This window comes from Phodopus roborovskii, unplaced genomic scaffold (genome assembly GCF_943737965.1).
Source record: "Phodopus roborovskii unplaced genomic scaffold, PHOROB, whole genome shotgun sequence".
NCBI classification, from domain to species: domain Eukaryota; kingdom Metazoa; phylum Chordata; class Mammalia; order Rodentia; family Cricetidae; genus Phodopus; species Phodopus roborovskii.
The window spans coordinates 45140332-45160293 of record NW_026126511.1 but is presented as its reverse complement, the minus strand read 5'-3'; positions in this window follow the sequence as shown (position 1 = coordinate 45160293).

The following is a 19962-nucleotide window of genomic DNA, read 5'->3' as shown; positions in this document are numbered from 1 at the left end:
CAGTCTCCATTTTTGTCTCTTTCTGTCACTATGTATCTGTGTGTGAGAGATCATTGTAAAATATCATAAATTTTTACACTGTGAATATACCTGAATGCCAGAATGTTATTTTGAAACAGTTTGTCATTAAATGGACTGTTTCAGGTCAAGACAGGAAACACATACAATGAACTTGTAACATCTTACTGTTATAAGCAGCTTTTAAGACACGGGAGACTAGGTTTGTGTCAAAAAGTGAACAGCTTTTCACTGCTCAAAGTCAGGCATGTGTGCCGACACCATCCTGGCAACATTTTATGAGAAAAAAGTTTCATACTGAGAAAAAAGTGGGTATCCCCGCCCCCCACATCTCTAGGTACTACCATTAATATTTTACTGCTCTGGCTTTTATCACACAACTATCCAGCCAGCCAACCATGAGTTTCTCTTGTTTTATTTGATGTGTTTCAAAGTAAATCACAACCATGAGTATTCTTCCTTCTAAATACTCCAGCATGAAAGCACCAGCTTTTAAAACACAAAAGCAGAAATAACACCAAAGGTGACCCCCTGACAGGCTGAGAGCAAAGAGAGCTGGGAAGCAAATGGAAAGGGAATCTAATAAAGACAGGGATTAAGGGCAGCTGGGGACAGAGCTCATAACCTTGACAATTTCCCAGGGCCATTTATGGATCTCTGGTTCTTGCCACCCCCAATCTAAGCCATTTTCTTCCTGTTCATATGTTTTTCTTGTTATCTGTGACATGATGGCTACTGGATTCTTTGTGTAACTGAATTGCCTTTTGAATTTAGTATACATTGGGTGCTTGCGGAGCTTGTAACAATGGAAACATTATCAGCAGGTTCTTCACTGAGACTTAACTTGTTAGCATAGGTAAGGGGGGGTGGAGGAACAAATCAAAACACACCCACTTCATCCTCCACATTCCAGATCACACCAGGGACTCTCTCCACGGGACTGCTTTCCTCTGAAGGAACTTGGTGTGTTATTGGCCCCTGCGGGGAAGCCCGCACCTGCACCAAGTGGGGTTCATACATGTGAAATACATCATCCTGATGTTTAGATGTTTAGATAGGATGCTGCATGTCAGAAATATGTAACACACACACACACACACACACACACACACACACACTCACACATGCACATACACATATACTCTCCATATGAAACTACCTGAACCTCTGTCCACCACAAAAGGTGCCAGCACATGTTCCATATACATTTTCTTATAGTAATAGATTTAGATGTTGACAGTTTAGTTGTTGCTTTAATCAGAGATTTGGGCCTGTGCCTTCTTCATAGCTCAGTGAAAAGCTAAGGGGAATGTTAAGACACTAGCCTACTTTTTTTTTTTTATCTTTTAAAAGATTTATTTACTATTTATTATTTGTGTGTGTGTATGTCAGAGAGAGAGAGAGAGAGAGAGAGAGAGAGAGAGAGTTTTTGCTTGCACAATTGTGTATGTATGCTTTTTTGTGTCTGCCTGGTGCTTTTAGAGGACAGAAGAGGGTCTAAGAGTCATTGGAACTAGAGTGATGGATTGCTATGAGACACTATATGGGTGCTGGGAACACTGTAAATCTGTAAATGCTGTAAATCACTGAGCTATCACTCTAGCCCCTGAAGTACTACTTAATGTATAAATGAATCACAATTTAGGAAAATAGTTATGCTATTTTTTATAAGAGTTTAAGGATTAAAAATCTAAACATACAAACTATTCAACACATGAAAGTACTGTTTCATACTGTGTACCTCTCTCTACATTGAAAAAAAAAGGCTAAACAGAGCCAGTTAATATATGTAGTGTCTCTCATTATTATTATTTGAGTGTGAGAACACATAAAATTCCTATTAGAGCAGATTTTCAAGAATGTAACTTACTGGTATGAACCACAGTCACCATGTGGTATGAAGATCTGTTAAAATTACTGCTCCAGGCTAACTGGAATTTTGTGCCCACTCACTGATCAATGTCCATGCTTTGAAGGCGGAGTAAAATTAATCAGGTGACATCATGTGCTGCAAATGACAGCCCTTCATTAGATCTCAATCATAGCTCAAATCTGTCATTTGCAGCTAAGGTGGCAGTGCTTGGAGCACAGCATGTTTGTGGTTCTTAGAAGGTTCTATCAGCCTTAATATTGGAGGTAGAGGTAGTACCCACTTCACAGCAGAAGCTGAGGAGTAACTACTGGACAGGTTTTAGGCATTGTTCTCACTGATACTATGATACCTTGACACTTTGAATGCAAACAGCTCCTGTCACCACTAGGCTACCGTGAATTTTTAAGGCATCGATTTTCAGAGCAAATTAAATTAATTGAATTCTTTGATGGCTTTAAAAAAGTCAGTTAAACCATTTCCAGTTTTTCCCTTTCCATTTTATTTTGTAAACTTAATTTAGTCGGGGTCAATTCTTTTCAGTTTAAATTTTAAAATGAATATTTGATTCATCAGTCAAACATTGTCACACTGGCTTCCTGTCACCTGCAGTTTTCTTGGCTGTTGTTTCCTGTAAGTCTAGTCAGCTCTGGGTAATTCCTGTGACAAAGAATTCATCCAGGATGTGTCATAATTCTTTAACCAATTTTTCTCAGTTTTGAAAATCCAAGCATTAGCAGTTAATGTATTTACTTTATTTATTTATTTATTTTTGTAACAGTCACTGAATTAGATACGGAATTGACTTCTAGATAGATATGTATTAAGCTTGGGGGAAATTTTGTGATAAGGGAGTCTATGAAAACATACACATAAAGAGTGAGTAGAGAGTGACTAGGAAAGAGGACAGTGTGCAAATAGGAATGAGAAGGCAGGAGGAGAGGAAGAGGAGAGAAAAAGTTAAGAGAGAAGACTATTTTGGTGTGTGATGCCAAAGGATTGCTGTGTGATATGTATGAGTGTGGAATTCCAAATGTTCTTGGAGGTTGGGAGTTTTGCATGTGTAACCTATCAAAACAAGTGGCTTTGTGAGCATCATCTTTGGACAATGGTCCTTTATCCACAGCAGCTTGAGACCAGTGCAAAGGTACTGAGCTCACCCATGCTGGATTAAAGAGACATGAAAAGGAACTGTGTCTCATAGAGCACTAGATAGATACAAAATCAAAATACCAATTTCTAGAAACAACTGCAAATGATTTTTCATTGATTTAATTAGTTTGGTACCATGCCAATTTAGCTAAGTCATTTAAACCCCTAGGATTCATGGCCTACCCTGCCATGGGTTTTTGACTAAGTACCTGCCTTACTTAACTTTTAACATACAACATCCTCTTCATTCATAGCCACACACACACACACACACACACACACACACACACACGCACGCACGCACGCACGCACACACACACACACACACACACACACACACACACACACACACCTTTCCCTTGTCTATCCATCCACTGATGGACACTTAAGTTGATGCTGTTTTAATTTAAAAATGCATCTCTCAAGACAAAGATGCTGTGAGGCAGAGTTTGGTGATAGAGGTCTTTTTCTTTTTTTTTAAAATTATTATTATTATGGGAAAAGGAAGAAGGTGAGGGAGAAGACCAACCTCTGGGAACAGAATAAGCAGAAAAGAAAAGAGTGTGAGGGGGAGGCAGAGAGAGAGAGAGAGAGAGAGAGAGAGAGAGAGAGAGAGAGAGAGAGAGAGAGAGAGATATGGGAGGTGACCTGGGCCCATTTAAAAGGGAAAATAGTGAATGTGCACAGATGGTGCTCTTAGTGGCTGCAGCTGAGGATGTATCCTGTCAAAAGCCCTAGGGCAGGCCAGTACAGATGCTTGAATACTAACAGCTTGCATGTATCTCTTCAGTATATTTTATTCCTTTTGGACAAATACACAGTAGTGGGATGTTTGGGTCTTAGGGTTAGTCTGTTTTTAATATTTTGAGTAAACACCATACTGTTTTCCATGATTGTTATGGAAATTTATGCTTGGTGCATCTTCAAATGACCACCTTCCCTGCAGGTATCAGTTACAATTTTTCTAGAAGATTTTCTAAAATGGACATAATGAGTGGAAAGATTATGCCATAAGTGGACCTTTCTCAAACTCACTGGGGCAAGCAGGCTCTCCTCCCGAGACCCTGGCTTCCTTGTGTGTAGACAGGGACTTGAACCTTTAGAGTCTACCGGCCCTGGTACTGTAGCTTTGCAATATATAGGATGCTGACATTCATCACTCTGGACATTCCTGAAGCAAGGCAATTCAGCCTCCACACAGGTTGCCTTCTGTGCACAGTCTAATGACGATGATGCTTTCATTATTGAGCAGCTACCATCGCTTCTGCCATTATCGACCCAGCCTGTGGTAGGACAGGGGCAGGGGCTTGCCCCCTGGCGACCCCTCTTTAATGGGAACTGAATGTAATCACATTAGCTCAGTTGGGAGTTTTGAAGATTACATTAGCTCATCCAACAAAAGGGAATCTGCCAATAATTTGTGTGATGGATTTGCAATTAGAAGTTAGAGGTCCCTCCCCTCCATCTTCTTTGTGTCTTTCTGGTAAAGAAACAGAAGAAAAAATGATCTTAAGGAAATTAAAATGTCAAGAAGACCTTTTAGGTCGTGTTTTAATAGAATCTTATCCCTTGTCTTTTGGTTTTGTTCCCTAAAGGAAGAATATTTTGGGAACTGTTTTTTGGTTAGTCATTTTACATAATCTTCTAAGGGGGCTCTTGGTTAAAGATATAGGAAAATAATTTTAATGGATATTAAAATTCTTATCAGAACTAGAATTTACAGGAATACAGTTATTTTTATCTAATTTAAATTGCATCATTCTTCCCTTCAACTCCTCCCATGTCACCTCCCCATTCCCTTTCAAATTCATGGCAGGTGCTCATTCTGGGAAAGACTCATTTTTTTTTCCTCCGAGCATTTTTATTTATTTATTTATTATTATTATTTCTAATTGCCTGTGGTTCTTCCTCTGGGTGTAGGGCTCTGTGAAATTTCTCCCATACAGTAGGTATGCCAACTATTGCTGTCATTGTTTATGTTTTTTTAATCATCCATGTGGAGATTTTATAAGTATAACTTCCCTGTCATATATAGAAAATTTTGCTGTATATTTCTTGAGCCTAGGGCTGGAGAGATGGCTCAGCCATTAAAGGCTAGGTTCACAACCAAAAATATTTCTTGAGCCTCTGGCTCTTACAATCTTTCTGGACCCTCTACTGTGATGTTCCTTGAGCCTTATGTATAAATAAGGGTTGCATTACAGATGTTTCATTTGGGCTTGGGTGCTCTATAGTCAGTTGTCTCTGCATTTTGACAAGTTGTGGCTTTCTGTATTGGTCTTCATCTGCTGTGAAAAGAAACTCTTTGATGAAGGGTGAGAACTTTTCTTAGTTGTGGAAAAATACTGTTTTGACTTGAAATCCTTGTAGGAATATTTATTTCTAACTTTTTATAATCTTTTTTTATGAAACTTAATATAATTGGAAATGTATAAAATACTATTAGCACCTCAACGTTAGAGTCCTTCATGTGTGTGAGTGGGGGGCAGACAGGGTAAGTAGGCATGGTAGCATATGGGTAGTTACCAGATAGACATATTCTTTTGTTAAATATTGTACTGTGTTTTTAATGACATATATCAGCAATGTTGTGGGTGCTATTTTATATTAGAGAAATTGAAGCTCATAATCTTTAACCAACTTCCCCACATCACACAACTAATAGAGAGGTGAGTGGGCCTGCTGTCATCCACACTATTCTTAGTTCTGATTATAGAGTAATTCACAAACAACATTTGGAAACCACTCCAGCAATGGCATCAGCAGTTACACAAAGGCCTATTGATTCACTCTTGGGACATAATCCGATTTTAATACAAGAAGTTCTATAGGTAAAGCTGATGGGTAGCCAGACTTACAGGTGTTATGATGGTCAGTACAGACAATCTAGATGGGTTCTAGTTTTGGGAAAACTTGACAGTATAACTACTAAGAATAAAGGAGTGAAGCATGTGGTGGCCTTTGTGATGAACAGTTATTGAATACATGTGTAAATTGTGAGTTCCCAAGGCTTGGGAGCTACTTCTGAATTGATTTATTGGAAGGAATGGAGTTAGTGTCTTCTTTCCCCAGAGAGGAAAAGTAATGAAAGCCTGCAGCACTGGCATTCCAAAGATAAAAAGAGCCCTTCTTCCCAGGCAGGGTGAGTTGCATGGACAGGTTCCGAGGGAGCTTGAGGATGCAGGTGATGAAGGAGTGAGATGCTGGAGGCAGCACTGTGCAGTCATTAATGGGAAGTGGGATAGAGGAGCTGCACCTGATCCCTTCTCTTCCTAAGTGGCAGAGCATACTGAGAGAGGGCTGTGTCTGCTTTGTACATAGTTCCTAAAGTGACCTTGGAAACATTGTGAGTGTCAGAGGCATTCAAGGAGTTGAAAGAGTCTTTTCTATGTTACTGTAGGGGTTTGGACCACCTCTTGTCTCAGAACAGGGAAGAACGGATGAAGAGAGGCTCTTTCAAAATCATGAGAAATATTTGAAGACATCATGTGGAAGATGGAACAGTTACATTGTGCTTCAACCCAAGGGGCACAAATGAAACCAATGGACAGATATTAGAAGCTGTGATTTAATTAAAAATGAGAAAAGAGTTTCTAGTAAGAAATAGTCTGACTAATTTCAGTGTGTAGATAGAAAGGCAGGGCTGAGCTAATTTATTTCATCAAGCATGTAAAGTAGGCTCGAATGCTACCTGTGTTTTAAATTTAAGTGGTTGTCAGCACCTCTTCCAAACATTTTTTATTATTACTGATTTGAGAAAGGGTCTTGGGTAACCCAGTTTGGCTTCTCACTCATCTATAGCTGATAAAGACTCCTGAATCTTCTGACTCTATTTCCTAAGTGCTGGGATGACAGTCACACACCGCTTTCCATTCTAAACAATGTTTGACAGCCAAGAAAATGGATGTTTAGTTCCAGGTAGTAGAAGTAGTAAGGGATGTATGCCTCTTATCTGTTTGGCTTATGGGTGAACAGGGAAAATAAAAAAAAATTTAATTACCCAAAATAGGTGGGGGAATGACAAGCAGATGTTCCATTGCAAAGCACATAGACTGGAAGAGCAATCTATTTGGCTTAAATGGTGAGAGGTCTGGCTGGCTCACAAAGAGTAAGAGTCAGAGGTGGCCATGGTGGGGGGTGGTGGCAAATGAATAGATGCTTACTGCTCTAATAGCTTTCCCTGGTTGCTGTGCTTGAATGGATGAACTGCATTCTTTGAAATTCAGTGGTGTTTAATTTCAGCTAATTTTCACGTGTCATTCTGTGCTTTTAAGCTGACCTTTATGTTGCTTTATTTCTAAAACTGTCATTTACATTCATCTGGATGAATAAAAACTTATTACTTTAGTGGAGAATCTTTTGTGTGAGAAGTCACAAAACCTAGCTCTGCTTAAAAATATAACTTATTTGCCCTTCAAATGATCATGAAAAACTCTAACTCAGTTTTACCACCAGAAAGATGTCTAGATGATATATAGATGCCAAGATCTCACGTTTAAAACTACAGCCTAATACATTTGTATGTCTTCCATCTTGTTACTATGCCACAATTCTGATTATTGCTGCTGGGGTTATCTCCTGAGAAACCCACGGTTAGTCTTTATTTTATAAAGTGACTTTGGACCAGAGTTATAAATCTTGGGTAGAGACAAGCTGTCTGAGCCAATACTGTTTCTGACAGTTTAAAGAATAGAGCTATAACCCAAATGACCTCATAATTTCTTTGAACCCATGCCTTGCTACTACTGTTATTTTTAAACAAATGGTACCTGGTAGAATTTATTACACCTCTTCAACACCTGCATCTATTATCATTTCCCTACCACTTGTCATCCTTTCAAATCATTTTTTTTTAAATTGTGGTCAAATGTAGCTAACAGAATGTTCATCATTTTAATCATTTCTAAATGTACATTGTTTTGGAGCCATCAACACTCTCCATACACAGAACATTTTCACAAGTCCCAACAAAAACTCTGAACATACTGAAAATGCATCCTTTCCCCTCTGCTTCTAGCCATGGGTAACTGTCACTGAGTTTCTGTCTCTTTACATTTGCAGGGTGGGGAGGAGGTGGGGTAGCAGGAGGACAGGAGGGAGAGGGAAATGGGATTGATATGTAAAATAAGATTGTTTAAAAAAAAAAAAAACCACCAGGTGGTGGTGGTGGTGGTGGTGGTGCACGCCTTTAATCCCAGCTCTCAGAAGGCAGAGGCAAGAAGATCTCTGTGAGTTCAAGGCCAGCCTATCTCAAAGTGAGTTCCAGGACAGGCTCTGAAGTCACACAGAGAAATCCAGTCACAAAAAAGCAAACATAAAATAAAATAATATAAAAATAATAAAAATTCATTAACTCTTAGTACTTCAAGTTAGTGGAATCATGTCCACTTTCCTTCATCCAGCAGGTATCAATGTATGCTTATGCTGTGGATTGTGGCACATGTCATTTTTTTTTTTTCATTTTTTTAGGTGTTTTCATGATGTGTGTATATGAGTGAGGGTGTATGATATAGGTATGTGCATTTACGTATGTCTGTGAGTGTCGGCATATGGTGTATGTCTTCCAACAGATGTATGTATGTCTATGAGCGTGGGTGTATGTGTGGATAACCAGATGCTGGTCCTTGTCTCCTATTTTGTTTGCAGCAAAGTGTGTCCTTTCTGTTGTTCAATACTGCATATGCCATGCTGGTTCACCCACGTACTTTCAGGTCTTCTCCAGTCTCTATCTATAGTGCACAGCTTTATGTGGGCTCTTGGATTTTCACTCAGGTCCTCAAACTGAAACAGTGTTTACCCACTGACCCATCCCTACAGCCCTCTTTACTTTTTAAATGTAGGTAATTTTCTATTACATATGTATATTTATTCATATTCATTTATTGATTGACATCTGGGTTGTTTCTGGATTGTTCCTATTGTTTAGCTGCTCTTAATTATGCTGACATGAACATTGATCGATGTAGAAATATGTGTGCATGGTCCTGGTTTCAGTTCTTTTGGATTTATCTTGAGAGCAAAATTGTTCAGTCATATGGTGGTGCTATGTTTAGATAGTTTGAGAAACTACCAAAAGTATTTCCACAGTGGCTGAATCATTGCACATTTCCCTAGAAATGCATGAGAGTTCCAAGTTCTCCATATTCTTGACACCGCTCATTTTTATTTTTATAAAATGATTGTTGTAGCAGCCATCTTGGGTGTGAAGTGCTCCCTTACTGTAGTAGATTTGCATTTCCCTGACAGCCTGATGCTGGGCATCTTTCCATGTGCTTATTGTCCATTTGTACTTCTTTGTAGACATCTAGATGAAATACAATTTATGGGATACAAACTGCCTTTTGTCATAGGCTTTGGGCTCCACTGATGATGCTTAGTTTTGATTTGGATAGAAGGCTTAATTTTTGAGTTTGTGAGTTGGTTATAAGCCTGGACCTTCATTGCTTATTAAATATATTGTATATAACCATTTTTGTCCCATTTTTCTCCTTTTCGCTCTCCTGATACTGTCCAATTTATCCTTTTTTTGTTGCCTTTGTGTTTGGTGTAATATCCATCAAAATCAAAGGCCATGAAGATTTTTCTCTATCTATTCTTCTAAGTGTTTGCTCTTTATGCTTTTGTGTGATGGAGACCGTTAGTTTCATGTAAAGTTTTACAAGCAATGAGGTCAGGGTCTAATTTTATTCTTTTGTGTGTTAAAAAGACTCTGCTTTCCCATTACAGCCTTGGCATCTCTGTTGGGGATGAGTTGTTCCTGGGACTGCCTTTCTATTTCCATAGTCAACACGACTGTGTCTTTACCAGTGCCACATTGTTTTAATGACAATAGTTTTGTAATTAGTTTCCAATCACGATCTGAAAATTCTCCCCCTTTATCTTTTAGCTTCATGGTGTTCTTTCCATTCAGACTAAGTTTCTACCATGGCTTCCCTCTGTTGATAATGGACTATAACATGCAAGCCAAACAAACTGTTTTCTCTCTCAAGTGTGGGTCACGGTGTCCATCATAGCAACAACAAAACAAAGAAAAATGTAAATCTTTTACCTCCATTCCTTGGTCTGCTGTTAAAGAATTCTCTTTGATATTTTCCAGTTCCAGAGTTTCTGTTTGCTTCTCTCTTACATGTTTATTAATTACATGAATGTCTTCATTCACTACTTATCTAGTTACATTAGGTTGACTAAATGTCTCTGGTTTGTTTCTTTGTTAGCTTTTTAAAAGGATAATGTATGAAAAAGGCATTACAGCAATTTGTAGGTTCTTTGGAGCATGGCTAGTTTCCTTTTGTGACATCATGCTTATTTAATTCTTCATTATCAGTTTCTTTGTGCTACTGGTGGCTGTGCATTTGAGGATGCAAAACATCCCCAGATCTCATAAATTAGTTTTGGCAGGTGTCTTAGGGTTTCTATTGCTGTGAAGAGGCACCATGACCACAGCAACTCTTACAAAGGAAAAACATTTAATTGGGGTGGCTTACATTTTCAGAGTTTTAGTCCATTATTATCATGATGCAATATGCTTGTGTGGAGGCAGATATTGTGCTAGAGAAGGAGCTGAGAGTCTTACATCTTGACCCACAGGTGACAGGACGTTCTCTGAGTGTCATATGGAGTGAAGCTTGAGCAAAGGAGACCTCAAAACCAACCTGCACAGTGACATACTTCCCCCAACAAGGTCACATCTTGTTGGGTAAGTGAGTTTGAACTGTGTCTGTGACTGCTGGGTCCATGGTTTATTAGCTTGTTACCAGAGGCTTCACTGTGAGACTGCTTCCTGGTCTCTAAGTGGGCTGGATCACTCAAGTTCATAGACCTACAGCACAATGATTTGTGGGCCCCATATTGGGGTGATAGTCTATTTCCACATTCATAGATAGTGGGCTTGCTGCTAGGCTCAAATCTACATGTGGTTTCTCTTGGTTCCCAGAGATAGATCCTGCTGAATCACTGTGTGGGTCCCTGTAGAGAGGTACTGGTCCTGGACTGTGGCTTTGATGGGCTGGAGCTGAGTCATGGCTCTTGAAAGAGCTACAGCTAAAACTGAGCCCTGTCTGGCTTTCCCTGGAGATATGGGCTGATGTGTCTTCTGGTGGACCTTGGGAAGGTACATCATGACAAGTCTTGGGGTTGATTTATAAGGATGTTTTGGGAGCCATGGGAAGATTGAAGTTCTGTCTAGAGGGCCTTTCTTGCAGGCATGTCTCCATCTGGGTCCCTGTGCATGCAAGATTGCTCGAGACTGACTAGAACTAAGCTTTGGGGCATTTTAAGATCTGATGTGGGACTAATGTCCATGGGCATACCTGAGAGACTTAGGCGTGCATGTCAATGATGACTTGCTTCTTTCTTCTAAGGGCAGTATTGATCTCAAATCATCTCAGAAAGGAGCTAATTAGAGTTATTTTGGGCTACACAGAAAGGATGAGTCAACTGAGAGCCTAGTGTACATCTTTCCTTCTTCATCAGTCATTCTTAACCTGTGGATTGTGACCCCTTTCAGTTCTAATGGTCCTTTTACACGGGTCACCTAAGATCCTTGGAAAAAGACAGATATTTACATTATAATTCATATCAGTAGCAAAATTCTAGTTATGAAGTAGCCACGAAAATAACTTTATGGTTGGGGATCACAACATGAAGAATTGTATTAAAGGGCACAACATTAGGAAGGTTAAGAACCACTGTTCTAGGTCCTGTGACTGGTAATATGGTTAGTAGGACAATCAAGACTATATTCATGTGTACAAGAGAAGGGCCATTTCTGGACTTGAAACTAGAACCACATTTGGAATGCTTGTCCTTTTCTAAAGCCTGTCTTGGGCTCCATGGGGTTTTTACAACCCAATCCCAATCATCTATTTTACTGATGATTTAAAATTCATATAGTCAAGCATATTAAAAATTTATTCAAGGGGTTGGGTGTATGGCTTGCTTGGCTTTCTTTTTTTTTCTGACCCACCTGGTTTCTAAAATGAACGTTCCATATTATCATATTTTCAAATTATCATTTTTATATTTTGAGTTTGTTTTTATATAAAATACATGGTAAATAATATAATTCTTTTATTTGATGGCTATAGTAGCCAATTATGCAGTAGCCTTTCCATTCCATTAAAATGTTCCATTGTCATATTTGAAATTTATATTCATATATTTGTATGCATACAGAGTCTTGTGTACATTTTCTTCTCTTGATGATTGATTTGCTTGTCTATATTTATATGGTGCTCTAATGTAGTTTTACCTTATGTTTTGATATTTTCTGGGGAGGGGGTGGTCTTTAAAACTTCCATTGATTATTCTTACAGAATCAATTCCAAGGGTGAATTTTATATCAGCTTATTATGCCCAGTGTAATCCGCTTTTAATGATTTTACATATAAATTTGGAGAAGCATCCAGACTTTGCTTTTAGGGGGTAGTAAGAGCAGAGATCAAGGAAGCTTAAGTAGGCTCTGGTGAGATGCTTCTTAGTCTTAAAGACAAGATCATAGGACCTCTGGGTACAAGAATTTCAAAGGCACTCCAAAGGAACAGGCTTTGTGGCAGATACTGAAGTGAGCGTTCCCTACCCACATATTTGCCAGTGTCCAGGAATGATGTTTGACAAAACTGCCTGCAGGAAGAGTATCTAGTGAGTCCTCTTCACAGCCATTTCTGCAAAGCTGATACTTCCATTTATTTAAGTTAATATCCCCCAGGTAGCTCAAACAGAACATAAGAGATTCAGAGGAACAGAAGCAAAAATGGTGATGTGTGTGTGGGAGAGGAAGTATTGAAATAGGAACAGTAACAGATAATATATGTTTCTATTACATGTGAAGGTCTTAAGTGAAGAAAACCATTGAAGGGAATTAGGGTTTATTCAGTAGAAGGAAAGACACTGGATTAGTGGACTTGGCCTTTCTCTGTGGACCCAGGATGACCAGGCATCAGGTGCCAACTCTGAATCATGGCTCAATACCCTGCTTAGCATCATGAGTAATATTTCCACAGATGCAGGAGTGTGGGAAGTACTCCCCACAAAGCTCAAGCATTGCATTTTCGGACTCCCAAGCTGTGCATTTATTCAGCCTTTTCTTCTGAGTTTTTTCCTGTTGTGTTTGTTTTTTTTTCCTTTCCTAGCATCCATAAAAGTTAAATGGAAAGAAAGAAATGTTTGGAGCAGTTTCCCACAGCAGTAGCATGCAGGGCCACAGCGCTCTTGCTGAGCCTCATTGCTGCTGGAGCTATTTATAGATCAGATCTGAAAATTACCTTAGAGACAGGGTTGGGAAGGAGTCCACCTTTGCTGCAGTGGATGTTCCCAGCCAGCTTGGGACCCTGCCCCTGCTTCCTCCAACCTTGAAACTCTCAAGTGATCCTAGGTTAGAAATTATTTTTCCTACCTTCACCATATTTCATGGTTGGAGAAATTTCATGAATATTTACTGCTCTAATCATGTGCTATATTTTGTTTTGATGGTAATGTGCTCTATTGAAGAGGGGATATTTCATTTTGATAGTCAGTCTTTGTACCGCAATGGCTAAGGTCTATGGTGAAGTTCTCAGGCTTGGAGAATTATACATCCATTCTATTTTACATTTCTGGGGATTGGTCATAATCCTAACATTTTCCTTTAAGTATTTTCTCCTCTCTTTAAGTTTGTTCTTTTTTTCCCCTTCCCTCCAGCTTAACCATCTGTCTCTCTCCTTTTGCTTCTGTAGAACCATGGACTCACTACCTGGTAGGGGAGGGTAGCACATGTCATCAAAACATTCGGTTTTCAGAAAGTACAGGATGACTTTTGCAAAGTGTTCTATATCTTCTTACCATCTGGGCATGTAAGCTCACCTAGTTAGAGCTCAGCTAACAAGGCCAAGGTCATGGATTCAGACCCAGCATGACCCAGGTTACTTTGTCCAGGGAAGAAATCTATACCGCCATCTCCTGCAATTGCTTGTATTGGTGGGTCATCTTGAAAGGCTGCTGGTACAGTAGGTCCTGGAGAGATTTGAGTTTGAGCCAGCCCTCAACGTTATTAGAGTAAATACCAAAGCATATGTTATAGGTTGCATAGTCAGCAGGGCTCTTACTCTAATGCCTTTTTTTCATATTAAGCTTTAGATTAAGTATGTCATAAGAAAGCATCGTTTTCACACTCATATGGCAGCACAGAAGAAAATCTGAACCCAAAGTTTGGTTCAATGTTTCCTACCTTTATTCTGCCTCTTTATTCATTTCCCTTAGTTATCATCTAGAAAGTAATCCTTGATCAAGTTACACATTTTACTGAAAGGAATAAAGGGACCAAGATAAGTAAACATGGTGAGACGAGCTGCTATGTGTAACTGGGACAAGAGCTGCAGCTGGTAAGTTCAATGTTTGTGAGCATCTTCTCCCTTTGGCCTTGCAGCAACTGATAAGGCATTCCCAGGATGGTTAAATGATTTCTGTTTCTTTCATCTCACTTCTTTGGAGCCCGTATGCTTTTGGTTTGGACAGTAATTATTACTTTCTTCAACTAGAAAAATTATGTATAGAGGTTGAGTAGCTTGCAAACGGATTTCACAGTCTATGAAGTTTCTGGACTCTGAGCAAGGACTTTCCATATTAACACACTGTGTTCTGTATGCTGTCTTATTTATATCAACAGAATATTTCACCAGAAATATATATTGTCAATATTATGTTTTCCTGTTTTCTGTTCTGCTGGCTTATGGATGTGAGATTTCACATGATTTCTCTGGCTGCATTTGTGTATGCAGCCAGATTTATAACATTTGGATGTGGCTTTGCAAAAAGATATGAGAGAGGGTTTAAAACAAAAAACAGAAACAAAACAAAACAAAAACACAAAGAACAAAACAAAACAAAACAAAACAAAAACAAAGACCACCTGGGGCTGTTTTAGGAAGTATATCTGACATAGCAGTAGAGATAAAGCTTTTGACATTAGAGATCTGTTTTCAAATCCTGACTTGGCCGTGTTCACTTCTCAAGTGACTATGCCTGGTACAATGAGGAAATAACCTTGGCAACAATCTCCCTGAAACTCATTTGCCAAAATTCTGTTCTTTCCTGCTCATAGCTGGAACTCAAAGGTGAGGAAATGATTAAAGGAACTGCATGCAGCTCTGGGTCACAGGAGTCAAGAGAGCAAGATATTCTTCTCTTTCCCCCAAGACCATCATAACTTTGATTATGTGACATTCTCACTCCAATTAAAGACACATCTCACATCCAAAGGGTCTCATTTATATTTTGCAAGCCCTGTCATCTTATCTAACTTTTTTTTTTTTACAATATTACATAATGCACTGTCTCTGATGCAATTTCATGCCTCCTGCTGACTGTTCAAAATTACAAAACAGAAGGTCAGACTTCATCAGCGGACAGCTAGCAAGATGCACAGGCAGCAACACAAACAGCAGATAATTAGTATTTAACGTGAGCCAACACCATGAGAAATATAAAAGAAAAAAGCCAATGAGGTGTTCCCTCAATTCTGTGACCGAATCTGCCATTCTTATTAAAGGTGGTAGCAGATTTACACTGGTAATTAGAAACATTTTATACACGTGGAACAGTATGAAACATAAAAAGCAGTAACAAGGCAAATGGGTAAACCATTCAGACCAAGTAGAAACTTTGGTCTTTCCCTGTAGTCAGAGAAGACTACCACCAGATGTGATGTTTACCCGAGAAAAGTGGCCATCCCTTCGTGCTTGACTCCACAGGTTTATCTGCCTCAGAATTTGCTTCTTATTGTTTTCATTCTTTTGGGCCCATTTTTGAGATGCACACAGTGCATGGATGCTGTGGAATAATCCTTCTGTATACTGTGAAGATGGTTGCGCTCATTGTTAATAAAAAGTTGATTGGCCGATGGCTAGGCAGGATTTTCCGGGCAGAGAGAATGCTGGGAAGAAGAAGAAGGGTGGAGTCCGAGGAGACGCCTTGAGCTGCAGAGCAAGCAGGATGGCAACTACATAGATGAGGTAAATGAGCCCAGTGTAGCACCTAGATCAATAGAAATGGGTTAAATTAAGTTATAAGAGCTAGCTAAAAACAAACCTAAGCTATAATTAATATTAAGTCTCTGTGTGGTTATTTGGGGAGTGGCTGGCTGTACAGAGCTGATCTGTGGTCTAGACAGACAACTCTGTCTACACATGGCAGATTATTTCATTTGTGATTCTCTCAGTTACAATTGTATACTATTCCATGGTGCTAGCTGCATTTATACTTTACATATATATATATTTTTTATTGTCAAGCAGCTTAATCTTGTATCCAGAGATTCTAGCTTATGCCTTTTGGGTGATTTCCAGCTTGGATGTTTTGAATTATTTGAATGTGAATAAAGTTGGGTATAGCTCTGGATTGTAATCCAGAGGTGCTTCAGAGTATATGCTTAGGGGTAGAAAGTTCTACCACAAGGTTCACATGCCTTAAGCACTATTGGAAGGTGCCAAGCCACTTCCAAAGCATTTGTAGTGATTTCTCTTCCCCACTGACACTCCAGTTTCTCCATTTTCTCAAAAGAACTTCAATTGTCAGATACTCTCATTCTTACCAGTCTAGCGAGGCATGGCTTTTCATGGAGACCTTCCTTTCCACTACTTTGCTTACCTAGAATGCTGATTCTGTTTCTATTTTAGTTGCCAGCAGGAATTACTGTTTGGGAAAAGCTGTTCATAAGTTGCCATTTCTTCTCATTGTTATTTTGCAGATCATGTGAGGTGCTTGGAATGGTTACTTGAAGACAAGCATATTTTCATGGGAAAAGTGAAGGGAAGGGACTATCAGGGCACCGAAGAGTTCAGTGCAAAGGTGCCAATCCAGGAGCCTTGTGCAATTCCATACTACAGGCTTAGGGATTCTACTCTACATGTGATACAGTAAGAGGGAACTTAGTAACGGACGAATCTTAGGATAGTGGGGAGGAAGCCTTGTTCACCTCATGGAAATACTGGACTGAGACCCAAAATAACATGTTGTCTTTCATCTCCTTAAAAATTTTGTTTTATTTGTTTTGATTACTTTCAGTAATGGCCTGTTGGAAGAGTGTGTGCTTCCCTTGCCTCTAGCTAGGAGCTCTGCAAGGGTGGGGGAGGACTTTCTAGAGGTCATCACTCACATTGATAGAAGTGATGGACCCTGCAGACAGTGGCTACTTCACATAGGGAGGTGGAGAGGAATGTGGGTAGTGTACAGATGATGCACTCTGAAGGCCGTTCGTGTTCATTTGTCCAAATCTAAGAGTGAGTGACTATATGCAACAGTCCTTAAGGACAGTGTCATCATGGATTCCACAGGGTTCCCTGAGTTCTACCTAATGTTTGGCTAGGGGGTCTTTGAATCTGCTCCCATCAGTTGCTGGATTAAGATTCTCTGATGATGATTTGGGTAGGCACCAATCTATAAATATAACAGAATATCATTGGGAATCATTGATTTTTTTCCCAGTTATGTTTGGTTCTATCCTAAGTCTCTGAGCTATCCAGACTCTGGTTCTTGGCTATCTGGTCAGTGTCAGGCCTGGTTACCTCTTGTGGCATGACCCTCAAGTTGGACCAGTTATTTGTTGTTCACTCCCACAAGTTCTGGGCTACTGTTACTATAGGACAACTTGAAGGTGGGACAAATTATAGGTTAAAGCTTTTGTGGCTGGGTTGATGTCCCAGTCCTACCATTGGAAGCTTTGCTTGGTTATGAAAGGTGGCCCATTCAGCTTCCATATTCACCATTACAAGGAATTTGGATAAGTTCACCCTCGTATATTTCATGGAGTTTCTACTGTACTAGGTTTCCACATTGCCTCCTAAATGCCTCCCTCCCACCCCCGTCCAGTTCCAGCAGTCTCTCCCAGTAAAGCTAGATTAACTTTTAATTTCACTTTACATATGGTATGAGAAATGTTAAGCAGAACGTATCCCATTCTTCTGCCTGTCCTTAGGTAACATTGGTACCATTTCCCCATTTACAGTTCTTAAATCATCTTTAACATTTCTTTAGTGCATGACCATTGATGGATGTTTTTCAGATTTTGTTTGGCTGAAATAGTGTCTGCTTGTCTTCTTCTCTTGATCTTTCCTAGCAAAAAACTATAACACACAATTTAGAATTTTAGTCACTTAAACTTGTTTACTTAACCATTAACCTATAGAAAAGCATTTTTGAAATTTGCATACAGGTTTTTACATAAATGCAAATTTTCATGGAGCACAAGGTAGGTATATATTTACCTGTTTTACATGAACCAACCACCAAGTTATTTCCCCTGAAGTGGCTATGCTGTTTTACATTCATGTAGGAATGTGTGGGGATTTGTATGTGGATTCTTGCATTAGCACCATGTGGCCTTGATCTGCATTTTCCTAATGACAAATGGATTGAACAGCAGTTCCTGCTCTCGTTTCCATATGCATACCTCATCAGTGCAATATCTACACTCAGTTTTCATTTCCTAATTGGAAATACATCCTAGATACAGACCTCTTGTAAGAAATGTGACTTGGAATGTATTTTAGAAGTGTGTAGCTTGAATTCCACCAGTTTTATAAGTTTGTGTTTTAGCGAAAAGATAATTTGGATGAAGTTCATTTTAATTGGTTTTCTTTTAGGGGTCATTCTCCTGGTATCATGTGTAAGCATCAGCTGTAGGTCTCAATGATTTTCTGTTATGTTTTCTTCTAAACATCTTGTAGTTTTGTGTTTTATATTTAAATTTAGGATTCATTCTGGGTTTTTATATGAAGTTTGTGGTTTTGATTGATGTTAATTATCTTTGTTTATGAATATTCAACTATCCCAGCACCATTTATTGACAGTACAGCCTTTCTCCATTGAGTTACTATTTTCTACTTATCAAAACTATCTCAGTTATAACTGTATGTCCTGTGTCTGGATTCTCTATTTTTTTCTGCTTTTCTTTTGTCTCTTCCTTTATAAGCGCCACAAAATCATGATTGCTGGGCTGTATAATAAAACAAAAAATGGAGTAGAATTATTTTCACTTCATTCTTTTCCAAAGTTGTTTTGGGTATTCTAATTCTTTTTGTCTTTCTGTATAATTTGGGACAATCTGTGTATAACTATACACACATATTTCTAGGATTATAGGAGTATAATAGTTATCTCACTATACATTCTTTTTGTTAGGTTTGTGTCATCTTTAGTAATTTTCTATGGATTTATTTTTTCTAGCAATGGATTATAGTTTTACCTGATCATTAAAGATATTTTATTTATTTATTTGTGTGTGTGTGTGTGTGTGTATGTGTGTGTGTGTGTATGTGTGTGTGTGTGTATGTGTGTGTATGTGTATGTATATGTATGTGTGTTTGTGTATGTATGTATGTATGTGTGTGTATGTGTGAATTTATGTGTTTTGTGTGTGTGTGTGTGTGTGTGTGTGTGTGTGTGTGTGAGTGGAGTTCAAAAGAGGACCTTGGATCCTCTGGAGATGGAGTTGCAGGCAGTTGTGAGCTGGACAGATTGTGCAGGGTTAAGAGCCTGTCTTATTGTTCCAGAGGATCTCAGTTCAGTTCTCAGCACACACATACTGTGTACTTCACAAACAACTACCTCCAATTTCAGCTTGGATGTCCTTTTCTGGCTTCTATGGGCATATATACATATGGTGCTTGTATGTGCACATACACATAAATGAATAAGTAAATAAACAAATATTTTAAAATGGCTTTGATTAAGTTCAGATATATAAGATCTTCTTGTACTTCAAGAAAGAATGTTCTAGGGGGCTGTCTATGAAGCTTGTGGGCTCTGTTGGTGATTATGCCAACAGTGGGTGGGTAGTAAGTAACAGAACCATTTTGAGGAACTCATGACTTTTAAGAAGGCTCAAAGATGTAGAAACAGTAAGAAAAACTTATAGCTACGTAGATCAGGACCCCCAATACCAAAAGACC